At 41.0% G+C, this 25,345-nt stretch overlaps 1 protein-coding gene across 15 annotated transcripts in view; it reads right to left on the bottom strand.

Annotated features, from left to right (window-relative positions):
* Window positions 1–25,345, bottom strand: part of lrrc7 (leucine rich repeat containing 7) — a 617,590-nt gene that overhangs the window by 330,300 nt on the left and 261,945 nt on the right. For all 15 annotated transcript variants that reach the window (XM_048539168.2, XM_048539169.2, XM_059647884.1 and 12 more), the window contains exon 2: window positions 18,523–18,618. The gene's annotated coding sequence lies outside the window, so the exon portion shown is untranslated. The remainder of the gene's footprint in view (window positions 1–18,522; window positions 18,619–25,345) is intronic.

Here is a 25,345-nt window from a genome sequence, read left to right as displayed (position 1 = left end):
TCACTCTTTCCCCTTTAGGGAAGGAAACTGCCACCCTTACCTGGTCTGCCCTACATGTGACTCCAGACCCCAGCAATGTGGTTGACTCAAGACGGGCAATAAATACTGCCTGGTTAGCGATGCCCTCATCCCCTTAATGAATAAAAAAAAGGGCGGATTTTATCTATGAAGGAAAGTTGAGGAGCAGCCTGATAGAAGTTTATAAGGTTGTGAATGGCAGGTATAGAATGGAAAGTATGAGGCTTTTCTCCCCCAGGGTGAAGGGGTCAATTACTAGGGGCCACAGGTTTAAGTAGGGGGCAGGGGAGTTTAAAAGAAATGTGTGAGGCAAGTTTTCACATTAAGACAAATTTAAATGATATGAGACAAGAACTTTCATAAGTTATTTGGAGTAGACTGTTCGCAGATAAAAGGATGTCTGACAAGTAAGAGGCGCTCTACAGTGTGATGACAAGAGTTCAGAGGCATTTTGTTCCTTTTAGAGTGAAGGGTATGGCTGGTAATATTAAGGAATAATGGATGAATAAAGACATTGAGGTTCTAGTTTAATAAAAAGAGATTTCTTTCAGATATTGACAACTTGTTTCAATTGAAATCTCCTCATCAATATGAAGAGTGTAGGGGCATTCTTCAGAGATAAATCAGGAAGGCAAAGAACGAATGAGATAGCATTGGATTATCCTTAACCTTATCTGCCAAAGAGATTCTACAAATACATTAAAAGCAAGAGGGTAACTAGAGAGAGGGTTGTGCCTCCTAAAGATCATGGAGATAATCTTTGTGTTGAATCCCAGGAGGATAAAGGGTGGTGAGTGCCTGGAATGTGCTGCCAGAGGGGATGGTGGAAGCAGACACAAAAGTAGTATTCAAGCAGCACCTGGAAGACACATGGACAAGAAAAGAATCCAGCGATATGGCTTCTGAAAGTGAAGATAGTTTTAGTATGGAAGGGTAAAATGTGTTGGCGCAGGCTTGGAGTACCTAAGGCCCTGTTCCTGTGCTGTATTGTTCTTTGTTCTTTTTGTTTTTTTGTGCCTCAAAATGCATGAAAACTGCTCAGTTCTGAGGAAGGGATCACTGGACCCAAAATGTTAATTCTGATTTCTCTCCGTAGATACTGATAGACCTACTGAGCTTTTCCAGCAATGTCTGTTTTTGTTCACCAGAACATTGCCTGGGATGGAATATCTCAATTATTAGGAGACTCTGGACAGGTTGGGTCTGTGTTCCCTGGAGCAGAAGAGAGCAAGGGGTGTTCTGATGGAGGTACACAAAACTACGACAGGCAAAGGAAGATTGGAACATGACATTTGTCTCCCCATGACAGATGTGTCTAAAAGCAAAGGACATAGATTTAAAGTGAGGAGTAAGTGCTTGAGAGGGGATCTGAGGAAAACTCTCTCACCAGAGGGTGGTACAATTGTGGAATGCACTGCATGCAAAGATGGCAGAGGGAGGTACTCTCACAACATTTAAGAAATATCTGGAGAAGCATTTAGATTGCCAGCGCATAATAGGCTATGGACCCAGTGCTGGTAAATGGGTGAGTGTGGCTTGTTGGCCAGCGTAGACATGGTGGCCTGAAAGGCTTGTTCTATGACTCTATGAGATTGTTTTCATAGAAGCACTGTGTAGTTGCCACAAGGATCAGTGCTAGGTTTACTGTTGGTTACAAACTATATAAACACAAAAAAGGATCTGGAACTAAGTCAAATTTGTTGACAACTGGGTGGTAACATAAACTGTGACAAGGATGCAGAAGACTTCAAAAGGACATGAACAATCTAAGTGAACAGACTAGAACATGGCTGATGGAATGGAATATAAGTAATCATTAAGCTATTCAGTTTGAAGAAAAAGACAAAAGCAGAATACTTATTAAATGGTGAGATTGGGAAGTGTGAGTTTTCAAACGAACCAGTGCGTCTGGTTTCATAAGATACGTACGATCAGCATGCAGGTGCAGCAAGCAATTAGGAAGGGAAAAAGTATGTTGTTTTTCATTGCGAAAGCATTTAAGGGATGAGAAAGATCTGAATTCTGATGACAGATTCTTGACCTGAAACATTAACACTATTTCCTTTCACAGATACTGCCTGACCTACTGAGTTTATCCAGCCTTTATTATTGTCTCAGCACCAGATTCCATAAACAACAACGGCAAATGAGAATTAAACTTAGATACGTGCAGGTCTACCTGAAAGTTGAGACTGTTTCTGATGGCAAGGGAGGACCCTGCATATTGCAACAAAGAGAAAACCACATTGCTGGCCTGTAAGTTGACTAGGAGGCAGCTATCCACATTGCTGATTCTACTCTGGAGCTTGTCATGATGTAGAAACAAAGATGTTCAGTTGATTGTCTAAACTGGCAGAGACAGTAGGGTCCTCGTCTATCTCACAGCTCTATCATTAAAATCAGGGTAATATTGTAACTTAGTAATCAGCATTAGGTGCTTGTTTAACCTGTCTTCTGCTCGGTATAAGATTATATGCATGAATTAAAAAGGTAAAAAGACTAATACCACAAACTGAAAATACAGAATGGCCCAATTTCTGTGCTTCAGGTTGTAAAAATAAACTGCACGATTGCCTGACACAGAAACAAAATGAGTGTAGTGGCAGATCGTTAATCTTTCCAGGAAGGTTTTGCTGAACCAGCATCTAGACATCTTTCATATGATGGGGAAGCCACCTACTCAGGATTGAAGTTTAAAATAATAGACCACGGTGAGGTCATTTGAGTCCAAAAATAGAACACACTGGTATTGGGCAAGTTCAAATTACAGTAGCTGCAATGGGCTAATAAATCTGGCTAATTGCTTCACTCACCCTGGCCACCTGCAGATACTTGGAGGACTGACGGGAAAATCCCCGTCGACCTTCTTGAAATGAACAGGCTTGTAATGAGTCTGTGAGCTACTCCTAGCTATCCAATCAGATTCCACCAAAGTGATTGAGGAACAAGATAATGTCAGAGAACCAGAGTACAAGAATAAAACAAAGAACTGCAGATGCTGAAGATCTGAAACAAAACAAAAACAAAAATTGCTCAACGAAACTCAGCAGGTTTGTCAGCATCTATGGAGAGATAGCCCTGATGCTTCTTGAGAACAGATTTGTGTTTTCGAACCAGGACACCCCTTTTTGTGGCTATTTTTAAACTGCTGCCCATCTCTGTTTACATATTCAGCACAGACCCAAAATCATGCCTTGGAAGATCAGATGAAGACATAGTCAGGTTCAGCTGTAGTTACTTCATCCTATTTGTTAAAATAGCTTAATGATTTAATTTGCATGAAGAATGTATATATATCAGAGGATAGATGGCATCCACTGAATTGAACTTTAGCAAAAATCAGGGAAAACAGTGAATCATGAATGAGGGGCATAACCAAAGTTTAAACATTAAGAAGTTACTGACTTCCTTTGAAGAACTGTAACATTTAAGCCAGCAGCAAAGTCAAGCCCTCTTAAATATTGTTCTGTATTTAATAAGAACAAAACAAATAAATGGCAGGAAAATCTAGAGTGTATTTAAATAGCAAGGTCAGTGTTCAATTGGATAAAAAAATTGGATTAAATACAAAAAGTTATTTTTCCTACTGGAGCACAATAGATGTCCAAGGTAGGTTCTTCACGTAGAAAATGGTGGGCGTGTAGAATGCACTGCTGGCAGTGGTAGTGGAATCAGATACTTTAGAGACTTTTCAGTGACTCTTGAATAGGCACATAGAGGAAGCCGGGTAGATTGATCTTAGTGGGATAACATGTCGGCACAACATCTGTGTGCGTACTGTTCTATGTTCAATAGCAGTGTTCCCCAAGGGTCAGAACTGGGATCACTGCTGCTTCTGAATCAGACTTGAGCCTTCAAATACAAAATCAAAATCTGACAATGATAACAAAGTTGCTTCAATGGCAAATAGTGACAAGAATAGAAATTAACTGCAGCAGGACATAGATAGATTATCAGAAGGGGTGGACAATTTGCAGATCGAATTAAGTGTAAGGCAATAAATTTTGGCAGAAATGTTGGAGACAGTCAGTGGAGACTGAATGACACAGTTCTAAAGAATAAGAAGAACAGAGGGATCTAGGGTGTATACATCTCATTCTTTCAAAGTGACAGGATGTGCTGAGTAAGCGATGAGCTCATGATTTTCTGCACGTTAATCCACATAACACATGCCACAAAGATTTAGGTTTGTATTGATTATATACCTGGAAGTTTATTAATAACTAACCATATTAATATGACATTTTGGTCTGGATTACACGCTTAGTTAGATGGCTATCACATTACATACACAGTTGACTTGATGATTGTCTGGCTGCTTGCTAACAGATCAACAACCAACTAAAAGGAGGCACGGAAAGTAAAACTGAGGCCTCTTACATTCCAGTATAATGTTTTTATATATTCTTGTTACCTTAAATCATAGTGCCTTTCTGTGCAATAATACAATGTTCCCCTTTATCCCTTAAAAAATAAAAAAATCTGTTCTCAAAATATATACAAGGATATGCTTCAACTTATTATCCTTATGTATTCAGTTAACATTCTTTTGGATGTGTAAGGTGACTGATCTAGCCCTTATATAATTATGTTGACTGAATTTCATAGCTTCACTCTGGTATGCTGCCACTGCAGACAGATGTGTAACATGCTTCCAAATGATCTGGTTGCTGTCAGGTATAGTACTTCCCGCATCAGCCATAATCTTGTTTGATAGATGATTGGCCAGGGACAACTTGGCTGTGTCATCTCTTTACTTTGTCTGAAATTTATCTGCCAAAGATATTTCACAGCCTCACTTTTCCCTCCTAATTTCTTTTCTAAACAACCTCCCATTCTCTTTATTCTTTTGAAGGACCCCCCCGTTTTAAGGTTTTAGCTTGCTTGTGTGAAATGCATCATATTGTGCCAGTTTGCTAACTGCATCTCAAATAGGATGTTCCCAAGACAACCTTGGCATATAGCAGGTGACCCATTCCTGTCAGAGTATAGCATTTGGATGGAGGTAAAGCCTTAAGCTTTAGCTAGCGTTCATGTGCCATAAAATGTTGACCACATGTACTTTCTGAAAGCTTTAATGTGTGGTTACCTCTTGGATCTTGTTGACATGCTTGTGTGTCTTGGATGGGAATTTGTAAATATCTTTGAAATTGTTCTGTAGTTCACTTTTCTTCACATGCTGCTGTGGAATATCGTGTTGCAGTTTGAGTTTCTCCAAAAATTTGGATATTTTGCACATTACAGCACAATATCCTCTTGTACAACATAGCTTGTACATGCCAAGAAATGCTGGACACTGATTTGTAGGATAAGACAATCAACATCTCATACAAGATTTGGACATTTTGCTGACCTGGTTGATAGCTGCAGCAATCAGGCACTGGCAGATGCTGAGGCCCGCTACAATTGCTTTGAACTTGCATCCCTCTTCTAGCAATTTGTTGGTTATATAATTTTTCGATTTGTGCAGAAATGCCTTTTGGAAAGATAGGTATAAAGGCATTGACCACTTCCATCAGCTTTTCTGCTCATTTAGTTTTGATGAAAGCATATCCCCTGTATCAAAGTTTGTGTATGAATTAGGTGAAGTTATGACACAAATGCAAGCCTTTGAAACCTGATATTGACCTTAGGCTTATCTGGGAAATTATTTTCTGGATTTTTGCTATCATCACTTGAATTGCCCAAGGATTTTATTCTTCTCATCTTTTCAGTCCCCAAAGTAATATGAGCTTTGACAACCTGTCTTTTTTTTGCCGTAATCAATTGTTCTGTAAAATGAAGATGCAGACTTGCCTTGAAAAATAAGAACTCTGACAGAGTATCAATGGAGTACCTGTCCATATTTAGGTGCTTGCTTTACATTCTGCTTTGTGCTCATTAAATTGCTAGACGAAAATTATTCTGTGCTATAGTTCCAGGATTGTGTGGGCTTTAGGTTCAAGGTTAGGCTGGAAAAGCTGGGGTTGCTCTCTCGGATTAAAAGAGATTTAATAGAATTGTGCAAAGTTAGGGAGATATACGTAATGTAGTCAAAAAAAGCCCTTTCCATTATGAATAGAAAATCCTGCGTGCCTTCCTGCCCTCCAAGCTCAAGTTCCCAACTAGCAGTATTGATCTGTAAAATTTATCTTACAATTTCCTTTGGTTTAGGGCTATGCATAAATAGTGAATCTACAATTGTAATGTCTATACCTGCATTTTATTATAAACCATCATTACTTAAATGTTGCATAATAAATTACAGTGACACGTAAATTAATTGGCAAAAGAAGCACAAAAATGAAATGAGAATTCAACTTCTTTATACAACAAGAGATTAGGGTCTAGAATGCACTGCCCAAGAATGTGGTAGAGGCAGGTTCATTTGAGATATTCAAAAGGGAGTTAGCCTGCTGTTTGAAGAGGAATGATGTGCAAGCTTACAGGGAGAAGGCAGGAAAATGGAATAAAACAAAATGCGAATTCAGCAAGTCAGCACAGACATCATGGACTGGGTGTTATCCTTTTATACTGTAACAATCCTATAAAATTCAGAAATGTTTTAGTCTATTATCACTTTACTTAATCAGCTTAACACAATGTAAGCTTGTTGCACTGTTTTTCACATAGCTTACATTATGTTGTTAGTTACTGTGATCATTTTGGGGTTCCTGCACATTTCTGACAGCATTGTTAGCAATGTGACAGTGACAGTCTAAATTATAACTGTTACACATTTATAACTTGTTGCAGCAAGAAAAAGTAATTATTGGTATGGCTGGTGCTTAATTACATAATACAGCTTTTCTAAAGGTACTACAGCTGAATTTTGTGGAGAGAAATGCACAGGAGACCAGGCATCAGAACCCAGTGGCAGGAAAAGAACTTTTAATTCAGCCAGAGGGATGGTTAACAATCGTAAAACTCACCTGTTTACACAATGGCTACCTCCTATTTATTCCAAATGGACAATATGCATGCAATTTAAAAACAATTAAAACAACAGATTTAATGCAGCCACCTAGATTAAGTGAAAATGACATGAGTCCCTTGTGCCTTCAACAGCTTGCCTGTTAATCACTGGCAACTTTGATGTACCAGATTTGACTTTTTGTGACAGATCTATTGACTTGTAGGTGGGTAAGTCAAGGTGAGCTGTATTATTTCTAGCAAGTTCTTTCTCAGTGTTCAAGTGTAAGAATCTGACTCTGGAGGGATGGAGTCTGAGGTATGAAGTGCATCAGTTAAAAGTATCGGTTCCAAAATTTAAAGGCACTTCACAAGAGGGGATGCTCACTGAAGTGACTTTGCAAATTTGGGACTCTGAACGAGGGAACTTTACAGTCTATTTTTACAGAGCGACAGTGAAGGTGTTGTACAATGTGAGCCATTCATTCTGTAATCCTTTATCTTTGAATGATAAATGGGATCAGACACGGACAAGTACTCCATGCCGCACAGAAACCAGGGCAGGCAGCTTAGGAGCAGGAGTGAGCACAACAAATTAGGTTAGGTAACAATGCAGAGGTAGATAGATCTCTGAGACCTTAGTGAGTACAGCATACAGGACTAGGATGGCATTCTTGCCAGAAAAGGTACTGCCTGAAGAGAGATTTATTTTTTTAAAAAAGCTTTCATGGGCTGTGGACTTTGCTGGCCAGCCCAGCACTTATTGCCTTTCCCCAACTGGTTTTGAGAAAATGATAGTGAGCAGCCCTCTTGAACTGCTACAGCCCTTGTGGTACGGACATTGCAATTAGGGAGGGAGTTCCAGGATTTTGACTTTGTGACACTGAAGGAACAGTGATATATTTCCAAGTCAGGATGGCATGTGACTTAGAAGGAAATAGCAGAAGCTGCTGCCATTATTCTTTCAGGTGGTGGAGGTGACAGGTTTGGAAGACACTGCTTAAGGAGGGTTGGTGGGTTCCTACTGTACCTCTTGAAGATGGTACACATTGTTGGGTCACTGTGTGTTGGTGTTGAAGTGAATGCTGAAGGTTGCAGTTGGGATTGCAACCATGCAGGTTGCTTTTTCTTGGATTGTGTGTAGCCTCATGCATGTTGTTGCAACTGCATTCATCCAGGCAAGTGTCTGTGTCTGCATGCATCTGTGCGTATGCACGCGTGTGTTGGTGGGTGGGGTGGTGGTGGCGGTGTTGGAAACAGGAGGTGGGTTACTTAACACAGAACTCCTAGTCTTTGACATGCTCTTGGAGCTACAGTATTTAGATTGGTTGGTTCAGTTTAGCTTCAACACAATGCTAATCGCCAGGGTGTTGATATTGTGCAATTCAGTGAGGGTAATGTTGTTGAACGTTTCAGCAAAGGTGGAAATTCAATTCTTTCTCATTGGAGATGGTCATTAGCTAGTACTTGTGAAATTGACATTACCTGCATTATGGGGTCTAAAGAAGTCTTAGGTTCACAAGGATATGGTGGGCATCCAATGGCAGTAACATAGAAGGTTACTGCAGCTTTTAGTTCCAAGTGGCCTGTTCCTTCCATAGATCTGCATTTGATATTTGTGGCATCTCCCAAACAACTGCTCATTGTTGCATCAAAGAAGTGACGAATGCACTGTATGAGAAGGATGGGTATTCATAAAATACAGGACAAGGATAGTCAGCCAAAGGGATCAATGGAATTCCCAGCTTTCCTCAACGTCAGGGTACATTTCACTACACCAATCTTGCCATCAAGACATTAGATGAACAGACAAATCAACTGTATACAGAAAGGAAATTCTCTTGCTCAATGTACAATTAATCTTTGACTACAAGAAATGAATTATACACAGGTGTGCTTCACAGACCACAGGTGGTCTATGCCAAAACCACAGATCACTGGATGAATCTGAGATGACAAGAGCTACCCCTCTTTATACGTGGCTGATCAGGACTACCAGAAACCTTTGCAAGGACGCAAAAGAGATATTCAGAGGCAGATTGTGAAATGGAAAATAAACCAAACATTCAATCCCTCCACCAAAAACAGTCAATAGCAGCAGTGTGTATGATCTCCAAGATGCACTTCAGAAATTCATCAAAGGCTGCTTAGGCAGCATCTTCCAAATTCAATGCCACAACCATCTGGAAGGACAAGGGCAATGGATATATTGGAATACTAGTGCCTGTGTATTCCCCAAGCCAGTTACCATCCTGACTAGGAAATATATCACCATTCCTGCAGCATTACTGAATCAAAATTCTGAAACTTCCTTCCTAATGCGTTGTGGCTCCACCTACACCAATGAGGTTGTAGCTCACCACCACCACCTTCTCAAAGGGAATAAGAGTGAACAATAAATGGCCGAGCCAAAGATGTGCATGTCACATGAACGAATTTTTAAAAAATGGTTTCTACTCTTCTAGGCACTCCAGTATCAATTCTTTTTCCCAGAAGTAAATGCCTCAACTCAGCAAAAATGTAAAATCAAGATCTGTTCTTTAGGATATTTACAGGTTAATTACTATGAGGTTCTTTTGGCTTTTTCTACGTGGTTAAGATTTCTGCATTGAAGGTACATACCAAAAGGGACAGAACATTATTTAAGTGTGACACAGTTCGCTCTCATATCTCCTACTTCAACTCACTTCATTCTAACTAAAATTGCACGGATGCCTTTCCGGTTTTGAAGAGATGCAGTATTTACCACCAATAGATTAGTTGTTTTTGTTTCTTATAGGGACATAATTTTCTTGCTATTAATTTAATCAGGACTTTTGGATTAACAAATCAGAGAATGTGAATTCAAATCCCACTGTGGTAGTTTCTCAATCTGAACTTAATTTCAATAAAATTTGGAAATAAAATTCCAGATATCAGTTAAAAAGATCTTGTTAGATTGTCACCATAACTCAACTGGTTCATCAATTGCCCTTAAGGCGACAGATTTGTTGCTCTTACCCTGTCTGGTCTACACCTGCCTCCAGTTTCATAGCGAGATAACAAAGTGTGGGGCTGGATGAACACAGCAGGCCAAGCAGTATCTTAGGAGCACAAAAGCTGACGTTTGAGCCCAGACCCTTCATCAGAAAAAAGTTTCATAGCAACATTGTCACTTTTAGCTTTCTTCTGATTTAGCCCAGCAAACTATCTAGTTGCATGAAACTATTAATGGCAATTCAAAAAAAAAAGGTCTGACACGTTTATCAGGGCAGCTTGGAACATGCAACAAATCCAGGACTTGCTAATGATGTCCACTGCCCGAGACTAAACAAAATATATCTTCACACTTCCATAAGCTAGAGCAAATGCATAATTACACAGGTATCTATAGCAACAATTGTTGGCTACCACTTTGGGAAGCTGAGAAATAACAGCAGTCAACTAAGCCAATTATTCAGACACCAGGAAAGCAAGCTTTTGAAGTGAGCTACATTACTAATAATGCTTTTTGTACTGCAGCAACCAGTTTGAGAGCGCACAAAGTTCATCACAGCCACATCCTTTAGCTACTAATTATTACATCACTATGTAAGGAGAATACTGAGCTCCAGAGAGTCATTAAACGATGGCAAAAAAAACGCAAGGATGAAAATGAGTATTTCCCCTTCTGGAGAAGTCCGTTAACTTGCAGTAGTTCAATTTGTGTGTTGGGCTGTTTTTAATGTTTCCAAGTTTTGCAAGGGTCACTGTAATATTACAAGTATGAAGTTCACAAGTTTAAAATGCTTTGGCACTTAGAGTAAGATGTGTAAAGCAGAACAGGAGCACTTATACAGAATTTTTAAAAGGAATGGATATCCAAAAAGCACAGTCCATCGTTACCTCCCCAACAGGCCACAACAAGGTGGCATAGCACGGCCAGACACACTAGTCACCCTACCGTACATCAGAGACATATCAGAGATGACCATAAGATGACTCAGGCCCCAAGGTACCAGGGTACCCCACACACCACCAGCCACCCTGTGACAGTAACCGATGAAGGTAAAGGACCTCGTACCCACAACCAATAAAATTAAACTAATATACAAAATACCATGCAAGAACTATGAGAAACATTAAATAGACCAAACTGGAAGAAAACTGGCAATAAGGATACACAAACACCAACTTACCACCAAGAGACATGACCAATTCTTACTTTTCTCAATACACATGGACAAAGAAAGACTAATTCGACTGGGACAACATATCCATAATAGCACGAGCCAAAAAGAGACATGCCAGGGAATTCCTGGAGGCTGGAATTCCATCCGGAACTCTGTCAACAAATACATTGAACTGGACGCAATGTAAAATCTATTGAAAAACAGAACCGGAAGTCATACCAACCACCCCAGCAAACTGAGGCATATAAATAACAAATGGGACAAAACACCAACGTTTCACCAGTGGCACACTAATGTTACCTAGCAGGGTGACGAAATGACTGCAACCAAACATACCAGGTCGGCGAGCAAGTCTACAATCTCATCCACAACCCGAGCCACAAATCTTCTCAAAAATCTTTTACTCTGTACCTGCATCTACCAGCTCCTCTGGCAGTTCATTCTACATCCAAACCATGCACTGTGTGAACAATGTGTCCCCCAAGTCCCTTTAAAATCTTTCTCCTCTCCTCCACCCCCTTGTATTGAACTCCCCACCAGGGAAAAAACCTTTGTTATTCACCTTATCTATGCCCCTCATGATTTTATAAACAACTACAAAGTCACCTCACAACCTCCTACACTCCAATGAAAAAAGTCTCAGGCTTTCCAGCCTTTCCCTATAACTCAAACTCTCCTGTCCCAGCAACATCCTGGTAAATCTTTTCTTTGCCCCACCAATTGAATAATATCCTTCCTATAAGCAGGGCGACCAGGCCATATCGGTGAGTCCACTTTTGGCCACCAAAAGTGGCCTCACCAATATCCTGTACAAACTTAAAATGTCATCCCAACTCTACACTCAATGGTTTGAGCAATGAAGACAATCATGCTAAACACTTTTGTGACCACCCTGTCTGCTTGTGATGCAACTTTCAAAGAATTGTGTACCTGAAGCTTTAGGTCTTTGTTCGACAACACCACCCAGTGCCCTGCCATTATCTGTATAAGTCCTGCCCTTGGTCGTTTAACCAAAATGCAATACCTTGCATTTATCCAAACTAAATTGTATTGCCCACTCCTTGACCCATTGGTCCAATTGATCAAGATCCCTTTGCAACATTAGATAACCTCTTCACTGTCGACCATACCACCAATTTTAGTGTCATCTGCAAACTTAACAATAACGATAGTTTAACAATAACATTAACAATAGCATGGCACTTCTTGATCAAAATGTTACTTCATAATTGTGCACTGACAGTTCATGCACATTCCATATTGAATTTATACACCCCATATCCAAATCAGTACAGTTTGTGGCTTGGAGGGGAATGTAATTTATCAGTTTTCAGCTGTGCCTGAATGGTGTTCTTGCTGCTTGTCGGCCTAGATTTGGCTTTATTATCTGAAGATTTGAAAATGGAAACAAACAGTGTGAAATCATCCGCAAACATCCCAACATCTGATCAAATGGTGGAGGGAAAATTCTGGATAAGTAGCTGAAAATGTTGGGCCTAAGACACTACTCTAAGAAACATCTGCTGACATGATATAGGGCTAAACTGCTAGGCTTCAACTACAACCACTTGTGTTTGGCATAACACCAATGAAGAGTTTTCTCCAATTTGTCTTTAATTTCAATGACTCTTAGGAGCTATACATGTTAGATGAAAGTGTGATATCTTGGCAGTCATTCTCACCTTATATTTAGAAGGAATTCAGCTCATTTTTTCATTTTCAGCCCAACAATAAAACAAGATTCAGAGTCAAGTAGTCATGGCAGACTCCAAATTAAGCATTGGTGAGTAGCTCATTGTTGAGTAAGTGCTACATAATAGTATTGTTCACAAGACACAGAATAATTTTGCTCATAATTGAAAGTAGGCTGATGGAGTGAAAAAAGGCTAGTTTAGGATTATCCTGCACTATGTGGATAGGCACCTGCTGCAAGGTTGCCAAAAAATATCTACAACTGGGTAACTATGTTTCAACTGGCTAACCTGACGGAATTTGAGGCACTAAATCTGAGAATCATTGGTTCAAACCCTGTGTTAGACACTTCTTGTGGGCTCTTGCAATGTGATCGATAGGTTCTATTTCTGACATAACATACATAGATACTTCTAACCATCCTATTCAGACCTGGGCAATTTCCATTCTTTACCAGGAACATGCCTAAGTTATTGCTGTACTGGAATTCTTTGGTTAGGAGTTTAGCTAGTTCTACTGTCTTTTGAGATTACATATAATGAATTGAATTGCCTGAAGATTGGCATTTGTGATGGTCAGGCCTCAGGAGGAGGATCACCCATTCAACAGTCCTGACTAAAGACGAACGCTAAAGCTTCAGCCTTGTCTTTTGCATTATCAAAATGTTTAATATTTGTACAGCTTCTTCATACGATTGGTTGTGTAGTAGCTCAACAACATTCATCACTGCAAGTGGTGACACTGCAGAGCTTTGATCTGATCCACTTATTGTACTTAGCTCTGTCTCACAATATTACTAAATTTTTTGGCAGGTATGTAAACCCGTGTTACATCATCACTATGTTGGCACATCACTTCTAGATGCTTGTGATGATATGATGGCATGCTGGTTTACACGGACGAGAGTGAGCCCTGGGGCAACTTTGGCGAGGTCGGCGCAGCAGTGAAAGATGCCGCCTGAGGTTTGGCAACTTTGCCATTAGGTGGGTCTGGCATAGACAGCGGCAAGGTGGTGGTGCTTCTGAGTAGCCCAGAACTCAAATGTAGATGGACTTTTCTTTAAGCTAAATCTTTTCATTTTTCTCTTTTTCTTTAACTATCAAAATGGTTCTGTATTGTGATGATGTATGAAACATTTTCACTGCATTTTATTTAACTTCTCACTACAAAATACACATGACAATAAAATTTATTCATTCATTTACTCATTTAACCAAGTATTGTCATCTGGCTTGTTGGCACTGGTACAGTGTGGGAAGTATTGAGCCATAAGGTTACAGACCATGTTTAAACACAATTCTGTTGCTCCTCATGGATACTCAGTTTGAAGCTGATAGATCTGTTCTGAATCACAAATGCCAGACTATGACCAACACCAGTAAGTGACAATCTAAACACCACCCTTTGACATTCAATGGTGTTATCGTTACTGAATCTATCCCTATCAACATTCTGGAGGTTACCATTGACCGGAAACTCAACTGGATTTGCCACATAAATACAGTGGCTATGAGAGTAGGTCAGAAGGTATGAGTACTGCAGCGAGTAAATCACCTCCTCACTCCCCAAACCCTGTCCATCATCTACAAGGCACAGGTCAGGAGTGTCATGGAATACTCCCCACTTACCTGAATGAGTGCAGCCCCAAAACATAAGACAATTGATACCAACCAGGAAAAGCAGCACACTCGATTAGCATGACCGCCACACCCTCCACTACTGACATTCAGTGGCAGCAGTGTCTACTATCTACAAGATGCAGATTCACCGAAGATCCTCAGACAGCACCTTCCAAATCGTGGCCACTTCCCCCTAGAAGGGCAAAGGCAGCAGATACATGGGAACACCACCACCAACTTTCCCTCCAAGCCACTCACCATGCTGGGAAATGTTTGCTGTTCCTTCACTGTTGCAGGGTCAATATCTTGGAATTCCCTCCCTATTGGCATTAAGAGTCAATCTACCACTGGTGGATGGTAGCGGTTCAAGAAGGTAACTCACCACAACCTTCTCAAAGGCAACGAGGGACCAGCAATAAATACTGGTCAGCCAGCAACACCCAATCCTACAAATGAATAAAACAAAAAGTTTCATTTTGTACTGCACTAGTACCACCAACACTATGAGGATGTCTTAAATGAAAAGGTAGCACTTCATCTCCACAAGAACAATGGTCATTCCTTCCATTACTGTCCTGTTTTTGGTGGACAGGCATGTGATGCAAAGGTCATTAATGGATATACATGACCAAGTTAGATTGGTGAGGATGAGACCAAGTAGTTTTATTTCCTGTTGGTTTTACTTATCATTGATCCAGCCTGGCAGCTATTTCCTCCAGGTCTCAGCTACCTTGGGTAGCAACAGTGATCCAAGTCTCTCTTGGTGATGGACATTGAAGCCCACACCTTCAACAATAGGAAACCTGCAGCCTCAGGCTCCAGTAACTTAAGAACTGGTGTCAGTATTTAGCTCAGTAGTTGCCCCCAAAAAGGGACTGTAAGAGATAACCTTTTACTCAATATACCCTCCCATTCCACCACCACCAAGTCTATATACGCACCGAATATGGATACAATTATAGAATTTTCCACATTCTCCACTCAACCCCCACAACCCTCCTCTCAACTCCCCCCCAACACACACACACACACACACACACACACACACACACACACACACACACACACAATCTCAAGGATAGTTTCACAAATCTCCCTCAATGTTCCTTTGAAGGTCAAGAGTTAGTGCATGCCAAATTGCTTCTCTGAGCATCCTCAGCCCTGATCTCATTCACTATTAGTGGTGTTGTCATAGTTCGCTCCTGAGGATCAGGAAATGGAGATGGGGTGTTGGACTGGGGTGGGCAAAGGTCAGAAATCACACACACCAGGTTATTGTCCAACAGGTCTATTTGAAAATACAAGCTTTCGGAGCTTCAGTCCTTCAAGCATTAGTGAGAGAGGTAGTACTAGACAACAGAATTTATAAGTAAAAGATCAAAAGGTTCACACCACTGATGAGGATGTACTAAACAAACTGGAGATGCTGTTAAATCTTTAATCAGTTAGAAGGTTTTAATTGATTAATATGTGTATGTAAACTCTGAATTCCTTTCAAGTCGCGTGAGTGCGAGAATGTATACTGTGGTGAGATATGAACCCAAGATCCCAGTTGAGGCCGTCCTCATGGGTACAGAGCTTGGCCATCAGCCTCTGCTCGGCGACTCTGTGTTGTGTATTCCCACACACACAAATCTATAGGGGGATTTTGTATTCGTGGATACATTTTATATTGTTCAAAAAGCACACAATTTATAGACAGTCAATGTGGTGTTTTATAAATTCCTACTTTAGCGATAAAACCAGTCTGATGCCAAACTAAAACACAAACAGCTTCTAAACAAGACCTCACACCTAACATGCATTGTCTGACCTAAAATGTCACCTCTTCTTTACACTGATAAAACCTTTAGTTCTCTCAGGACTGTGACTTGAATCGACTTTGGGGATTTGCATATACATATTAATTACTTGAAACCTTCTAACTGATTAAAGACTTAACGGCATCTCAGGTTTGTTTAGTACATCCTCATCAATGGTCTGAACATTTGATCTATCAATAATAAATTCTGTGTCTGATACCACCTCTCTCATTAACACTTGAAGAAGGAAAAGCACTCCAAAAGGTTGTATTTTCAAATAAACCTTTTGGACAATAGCCTGATATTGTGTGATTTCTGATCTGAGGATTACGGTATGCAGTCCATCCTGCTATTAGTTTATTTCCATCAGTTTGTCTTTTCTCAGCAAAATCCAAGTACTCATATTCCTTTGAATAAGGCCATTTGGTGATGTGACAATGTATAATTCTGCTGAAACGAACTAGACTAGCATCATGCTTTTGTGCAGCAGATCCCCAAATCACACCCAAGTGCCTTCTTCCAATATAGTTGGTTGAGAGCCTCTGGCAAATAAGTGTCAACCCCATTGGTGCAGTTCGGGAGTCACCATGTAGGCCAGAGCTGGTAAGGAGAACAGATTTCTTTCCACAAAAGAATCTGTAAACCAGTTGGGTTTTTAAGACATTCCAGTAAAGTCATGGTCATCATTACTGAGATTCACATGCTACTCCAAATTTATTTCGTACAATCAAATTTGTCGGCTGCCATCATGGCACTTGAACCTGTGCTCCATGGTTTTAGTCCAGGCCTCTTGATAACCACAAAATCAAATTTTGGAATCCTATAAAAGGTGCTTTTAAATGTTCTTTTGTGTCTATGTGTTCATTCCTTGCACTTATACAGTGACCTGCTTTTCAAATGTTTGCCTTTCGTTCTTGTGTTACAGCTTCTAATGAATTTGATTGCCAGTTTCCCACTTTTGGAAGGACCACTACATGAAGGAACATAAAATGTCCTTTCTCCCCACAACTACAGGTATTACAGGGGACAGAACAAGATATAGTAGTTCAGTTGCTGGTGTAAATTGTGCACTGAAAGTTGTCTGAAAAGGCCCCAGAAATGAGTGATATTGCTGCACTCCTGTCAACATACTATGTTAAAACTATTCCTTAATTCGAACAAAGAACACGACAGCACAGTTACAGGACCTTTGGCCCACCAAAGCTGCACTGACACATATCTCCCTGATCTAAAAACCTCTTGTCTCTGCATAGTCCATAACCCTCTATTCCCTGCCTATATTTATATCTCTTAAACATTGTTATTGAGTATGTTTCTGCCACTTCCTCTAGCAGCGCACTCCAGGCACTTATCATCCTCTGTATAAAAATAAGTGCCTCTCAAGACTCCTTTAAATTTTCCCCCTTTTACCGTAACACTATGTCGTCAAGTAAGTGACATTTCTAGAAACTGAAATAACCACAGATGCTGGAAATCAGAAACACAAACAAAAACAGAAATTGTGAAAACTCAGCAGATCTGGCAGCATCTGCAGGAAGGAAAGAGTTAATGTTCCAGGTCTAGTGATCCTTCTTTAGAACTAGAAACGGAAACATTAACTCTAATTGACATTTCTAGCCTCAAAATAAGACTCTGACTATCCACGCCTCTCATATTTTTATAACCTTCTGTCAGGGTTGCTCCCTCAGCCTCAGATGTTCAAGCGAAAACAAACAAAGGTTGTCCAGACTCTCCACAAAACGGCAATATCCTGGTATACAACAATGTGTTACTATTCCTATAGGACATCAGTTACTAATTTTTCTTCTGTGGTAGAACTAAACTTCTAGGATTCATGATATGTCTTCTTTAATTTGCCAGCCTATGCTTACCAGTTTATTAGTGTCAACTTAGTGATTGCTTTGGTGTGCATGTGCACCACAAGAACAGAGGTCGGAATTCTTCAAAACTAACTTCAGAGAAGAGTCTTACAGCAGACAAGGAGAGCAGACATGAATCCTGGTAGTCTAGCCTGGATCTCACCTCGGCTACCAAAGTGAAATGACAATGTTCAAACTTACTGCATCACATTCATCATGCTCACAAACTTGCCATATTTAATTTTCTTAATGTAGTCATCAAATTTGAAGAATTAGTTAAGAACATGAGCCGAGCTTGACTAACTGGATAACAACGAAATTAATGCTTAATAAATATAATGCACTAAGGGACAGGCTGAAAGAAGCCATGGAACTTCATAAAGAAAGATGTATGCACAATGACATGAAATTTCTCAAGAATATCCTTGATATAGAGTCATTTTTAAGTTCCAAAAACAAAGGTGGAATACAGCATTTTTTAAAATCTTACCACACGACGGATGAGGTTATTCGTCGGGTGCACTCTTATCCCCAGTACTATTAATGAGTTGACTTGACCATAGGCTGTCCCTTCCTCGTTTCAATGCTGAAAAATAGATCAGAAATGGACAATCTTCAATTCTTTGCCTTTGTTGATTGTAAATCCAACCTTTAGAAAGCATCAAAAATGTCATTTCATTGTATCAAAATGTGTTATTGGTGGTACAACAAAAACTGACCAGACAACAGTCCAACAAACAAGAGTCAACACAGTGCGGATCTGGAGAAACACAGCAGCTCAGGCAACATCAGAGGAGCAGTTCAACAAACTATGCAAGCAGTCAACTGTCAAATCACCTGAACTGGCTACTGAAGTTCTTGATACTCATGGTTCACTGCCTTTCATGAAGCACTAAAGGTATGGTGGTTAAAGCAGGTGCTTGCAATTGTTGAGGACACAATGATACAAAAAAGGCTCCTGTGGTGCAGTGGTACTATTTTTATTCCTGAGGCAGGAGGTCCGAGTTCAAGGCCCGCCTGCTCTAGCGGTGTGTAATGTGGAAGGCAATGGCCTATAGGTATTATCGCTAGATGGTTAATTCAGAGACCCGAGTAATATTCTGGGCACTCAGGTTCAAATTCTGCCATGGCTGATGGTGAAATTTTAATTCAATAAATATCTAGAATTAACAATCTAAATGATGATCATGAATCCACTGTCAATTTTCAGGAAAAAACCCCTAACTGGATCACTAATGCTCGTTTGAGAAGGAAACTGCCTTCCTTACCCAGTCTGGCCAACATGTGACTCAAGACCCACAGCAATGTCATTGACTCTTAACTGCCTTCTAGGCAATTAGAGATGGGCAATAAATGCTGGTCTATCCAGCAATGCCCACATCCTGTGAATAAATAAAAAACCCTGAACAGGTTCATTAGAAAACATGTGACCTGGGAATCATCAAAGAATAATACCACACGGGGATACAGAGGACTCAGAGACTTTCAACAACTACACAGGGAATGAGAAAAGATGACTTGCAACAAGAGTGTCTAAGAAGCACCATCACTGACTAAAGGACGTATTTGTCAGATTGGGTCTGTGGCAGTGGTAAGGGAATGGCGGGGGTTGCGGGGGTGCAGCAAAATCTATTAGACCTCATTCTCACGAATCTGCCTGCTGTGAATGCATCTGTTTATGACAGTACTGGTGGCAGGAGTGACCACTGCATGATCCTTCTGGTGACCAAGTCCTATCTTTATATTAAAAATGCCCTCTGTCATGTTCTTTAGCACCATCATGGTACTAAAAATGCTTAGGATAAGCCTTGAACCGGTCTAGCAACTCAACATTGTGTATTCACAAGGTGACATGGACCATCATCATGCAGAATTATATGCATCTATAACTTCAGGGTCCACTATATCCATCACCTGCCATTACAATCGCACAAATAACTCAGCCCTGGCTCAATGAAGAGTGCAGCTGGGCATTTCAGTGTAAGCACTGAACTGGAATTAAGTGTTTATGTTGGCCATGAATCCAGTGGCGATTGTTGGAAAAACCCTTCAGGTTCACTAAAAATGAGGCGTTAATCTGGAGAAGCTACAACACAGGACTCCTTCCATGCTAAACAGCAAATGGAGCAAGTAGTAGAGTTAAGCAATCCCATAATGAATGGATCAGGTCTGCAGTTCTGGCACATGAATGACTATGAACAATTAAACATTTACCAAAAGGAGGTGGCTCCAAATATCCTCATCCTCAGTGGTGGAGCAGCCCAAAACAGGAATGCAAAGGAAGGGGTAAAAGCATTTGCAAACACAACTGCCAAGTGGACGATCAATCTCTGGAAGTCCCCAGCATCAAAGATGCTAGTCTTCAGCCAATTTGATTCATTCCAAGAAACAGCAGAAGTACGAGATGCTTCAAAGGCTATGGGACCTGACAACTTAACAGCAACAGTACTGAGGATATGTTCTCCAGAACTAGCTGCCCTGTCCTTAAGCTATTCTAGCACAGTCATAACACAGGCACCTGTCTGAAATGTGGAGAATTGCTCAGGAAAGGTTATTTCTCAAAATGCCGAACAAATTAAACCTGGCCAAATATCAAACCGTCAGCATCCTCTTGATCATCAGCAAAATGATGAAGGGATAAATGGCAATACTATCAAGTAGGGCTTATTTGCAACAACTTTCTCATTGATGCTCAGTCTAGGTTTAACCAGATTTTGACCTCATTACAGCTTGGTACAATGTGAGCAAAACAGCTCAACTGAAGAGGCTGGTTACAGTGACAATATTTAACATCAAGGCAGTATTCACCCAGGAGTCACATCAAGGCGCCCTCAAAAATTATCATGAGAATTATGGGGAAAACTTGCTACTGATTGGAATTATGTCCAGCACAATGCAAAAACTTACGATTGCTGTAAGCAATTCATTCAGCTCCAGGACATCACTGCAAGCATTTCAGAGGAAATTGTATCAGTGATAATGGGAACTGCAGATGCTGGAGAATCCAAGATAACAAAGTGTGGAGCTGGATGAACACAGCAGGCCAGGCAGCATCTTAGGAGCACAAAAGCTGACATTTCGGGCCTAGACCCTTCATCAGAGAGGGGGATGGGGAGAGGGAACTGGAATAAATAGGGAGAGAGGGGGAGGCGGACCGAAGATGGAGAGAAAACAAGATAGATAGAGAGGAGAGTATAAATGGGGAGGTAGGGAGGGGATAGGTCAGTCCAGGGAAGACGGACAGGTCAAGGAGGTGGGATGAGGTTAGTAGGTAGATATGGAAGGTCATTCTGGGGCCTGGGATGGGGGTGAGGGAGGAGATGTGGGGGTAAGTGTAGCACTTCCTGCGGTTGCAGGGGAAGGTGCCGGGTGTGGTGGGGTTGGAGGGGAGTGTGGAGTGGACAAGGGAGTCACGGAGAGAGTGGTCTCTCCAGAAGGCAGACAAGGGTGGGGATAGAAAAATGGCTTGGGTGGTGGGGTCGGATTGTAGATGGCGGACGTGTCGGAGGGTGATACGTTGTATCCGGAGGTTGGTGGGGTGGTATGAGAGGACGAGGGGGATCCTGTGGGGGCGGGTGTGAGGGATGTGTTGCGGGAAATGCGGGAGACACGGTCAAGGGCGTTCTCGACCACTGCAGGGGGAAAGATGCGGACCTGGAAGAAGAACGTGGACTGAGGAAAGATTTTTTTTTCTAATCAACCTGTTCAAAGATGCTATTACACATTTCTGTAGCAGGTGGGACTTGAGCCCAAACCTTCTGGCTAATAGATCAGGACATTACCACTGCACAAGAGATCAACTCCTTTGCGTAGACGTTTTCTGATCAACCTGTTCAGAGACATTATTACTCACAGAGGGGAGGCAATGGCCTGGACTGTAAATCCAGAGGTCCAGGTAATGTTCTAGGAACCTGGGTTTGAATCCTGCCATGACAGATAGTTGAATTTGAATTCTATAAATATCTGGAATTAAGAGTCTAATGATGGCCATGAATCCATTGCCAATTGTTAGAAAAACCCTTCAGGTTCAGTAATGTCCTTTAGGGATGGAAGCTGCCATCCTTACCTGGTCTAACCTACATGCAACTCCAGATACATAGCACAATGGCTGACTCATGGGCAATAAATGCTGGCCTGGCCAGTGACAACCTCCTCGCTGAATGAATAAAGAAAAGAAAACACTTGGCACGTGGGACTTGAACCCACATCACCTGGCTAAAAGGTAGGGACACTAACCCCACACCAAAAAACCCTTAATTCCTTAGAGTAACGTCCTAGGCCCAAACATATTTTGCTGCTTCATCAATTACCTTCCCTCAATCATAAGTTCAGACGTGGAATTGTTTGCTGATGGTTGTACAAAGTTCAATTTCACTTATAACTCTTGAGATACAAAAGCAGTCTGTAACCATTGGCTAAGTGGCAAGTGATACTTGTTCCACACTAGTGTCATGCAATTACCGTCTCCAACAAGACAGTTAACTAACCATTGAGGTTAGTGACCTGCTTGCCGAACTGGTTTGTTTTCGCTTAGACGTTTCATCACCATGCTGGTGTCATTTCCAGTTTTGTTGTGTTTGGGCTCATACATGGGGTCCAATTCTATTTATTTGCTGATTGCATTATGGCAGTCATTACATCAGTGAGACAGGAAGGAAACTAACAATGAGAATACACATACATCAGTTAGCAGCAAAATGACACAATAAACTTTCTATAATATCAATGGGCAATAAAGGCCATCAGTTTAACTGGGACAATGAAACCATAGTAGCCCAAGCCAAACATAGATGCATATGGGAATTCCTGTCATCATGGTTCTCAACCCATAATGCAATCAACAAACATACTGAATTGGACCCCATACATAAACCCATACAGAACAAAACTAGAAATGACAGTACTCACCGTAACAGACCAGACAGTATAAATTCCAAGTGGAGCAGAACAACATTGCTTCATTGGAGGCCTCACAGATGATGTTACCTAGCAGGGTGATGAAACGGCTGAACGAAAACAAGCCAGCTCGATGAACAAGTAAAAAAGCTTACCCACAACCTGAGCTACAAATCTTTGCTAAAACCTTAAATTATTTAACTGTTGTCCTTTGACATTCAGTGGCCATGCTGTTGATGAAGCCTTCACTATCAACATCCTAAGAGTTAACATTGTTGAAAAACTGAACTAAACTAGCCGTAGCATTACCATGTCTACAAGAAAAGAACAGAGACCGGGACTTCTGAGGTGAGTAACTCACCTCCTGATTCCCAAAGCTCCATCCATCAGGGCACAACAATATGATTGAATACACACCACTAGCCTGAATGAGCACTTAACACTCAAGAAACTACTGAGGACAACACAACCTGTTTGATTTGCACCGCATCCATCAGTTTAAAATGTTCACTCTGTCTACCTCTGATGCACTGTGGTAGCAATGCATACACCATACGATGCATTGCAGTAACTCACCAAACCTCCTTTTATACCTGCAAACTTGCAGTCTCCATCGCCCAGAAGGGAAAGGATAGCAGATGCATGCAAAATTCACCACCTGAAGATTGACCAAAATCTATACACCATCCTGGCTTGAAATTGTCTCACTGTTGGTTCCGTACATGACAGAACTGTGTAATTGTAATATTTTACAAAGAAACCAAATATAACTTTTGAAAAAGCAGAGAATCATATAAAGCAGAATTCATTTGACTGCTTTTATTGACTAACTGCAGCCAAAAAGTGGAGGCTGATGAGTTATTTGAGTATTAATCACAAAAGTGAAACTTTTAGAATTGGATTAACCTGTGGACAACAATGTTGCTAAACACGGGAGAACTTAAAAGCTTTTATGAAAATAAATGAATGAAAGGATGCGCAGGATATTCCAACACACTTGACTTGGCTTTGTGGAACAATAAGTCAAAGTTAACATTGTTCACATTTTGCATTAGTTTCGATAAGACTTGCTGTGAACCCCAATTTGTCCGTTACGTGTACGGGTGAATTTATTGTGGGGAACAAGGAAATGGCAGATGAGTTGAATAGGTACTTTGGATCTGTCTTCGCTAGGGAAGAAACAAGCAATCTCCCAGATGCAGTAGTGGCTGAAGGACCGAGGGTAATGGACGAACTGAAGGGTATTTATATTAGGCAGGAAATGGTGTTGGATAGACTGTTAGGTCTGAAGGCTTATAAGTCCCCGGGACCTGATGGTCTGCATCCCAGGGTACTTAAGGAGGTGGCTCTAGAAATCGTGGACGTGTTGGTAATTATTTTCCAAGGTTCTATAGATTCAAGATCCATTCCTGCGGATTGGAGGGGGGCAAATGTTGTCCCACTTTTCAAGAAAGGAGGGAGAGAGAAAACAGGAAACTACAGACTGGTTAGCCTGACATCAGTGGTGGGAAAGATGCTGGAGTCAATTATAAAAGATGAAATTACGACTCATTTGGATAGCAGTAACAGAATAGGTCAGAGTCAACATGGATTTACAAAGGGGAAATAGTGCTTGACTAATCTTCTGGAAATTTTTGAGGATGTATCTATGAAGATGGATAAGGGAGAGCCAGTGGATGTAGTGTACCTGGACTTTCAGAAAGCCTTTGATAAAGTCCAGCATAGGAGATTGGTGAACAAAATTAGGGCACATGGTATTGGGGGCAAAATACTGAGTTGGATTGAAAATTGGCTGGATGACAGGAAGCAAAGAGTAGTGATAAACGGGTCCCTTTTGGAAAGGCAGGCAGTGGCCAGTGGGGTACCACAAGGTTCGGTGCTGGGCCCGCAGCTGTTTACGATATATATTAATGATATAGACGAAGGCATTAGAAGTAATATTAGCAAATTTGCTGATGACAGAAAGTTGGGTGGAAGTGTGAAATGTGAGGAGGATGTTATGAGAATACAGGGTGACTTGGACAGGCTAGGTGAGTGGACGGATGCATGGCAGATGCAGTTTAATGTGGATAAATGTGTGGTTATACACTTTGGTGGCAAGAACAGGAAGGCAGATTACTATCTCAACGGAGTCAAGTGAGGTAAAAGGGAAGCACAATGAGATCTAGGTGTTCTTGTACATCAGTCAATGAAAGCAAGCATGCAGGTACAGCAGGTAGTGAAGAAAGCTAATAGCATGCTAGCCTTCATAACAAGAGGAATTGAGTATAGGAGCAAAGAGGTCCTTCTGCAGCTGTACAGGGCCGTGGTGAGACCGCACCTAGAGTATTGTGTGCAGTTTTGGTCTCCCAATTTGAGAAAGGACATTCTTGCTATTGAGGGAGTGCAGCGTAAGTTCACAAGGTCAATTCCCGGAA

Source organism: Stegostoma tigrinum, chromosome 8, assembly GCF_030684315.1.
Source record: "Stegostoma tigrinum isolate sSteTig4 chromosome 8, sSteTig4.hap1, whole genome shotgun sequence".
In the NCBI taxonomy this organism is placed as follows: Eukaryota; Metazoa; Chordata; class Chondrichthyes; order Orectolobiformes; family Stegostomatidae; genus Stegostoma; species Stegostoma tigrinum.
This window is presented reverse-complemented; position numbering and strand designations above follow the sequence as displayed.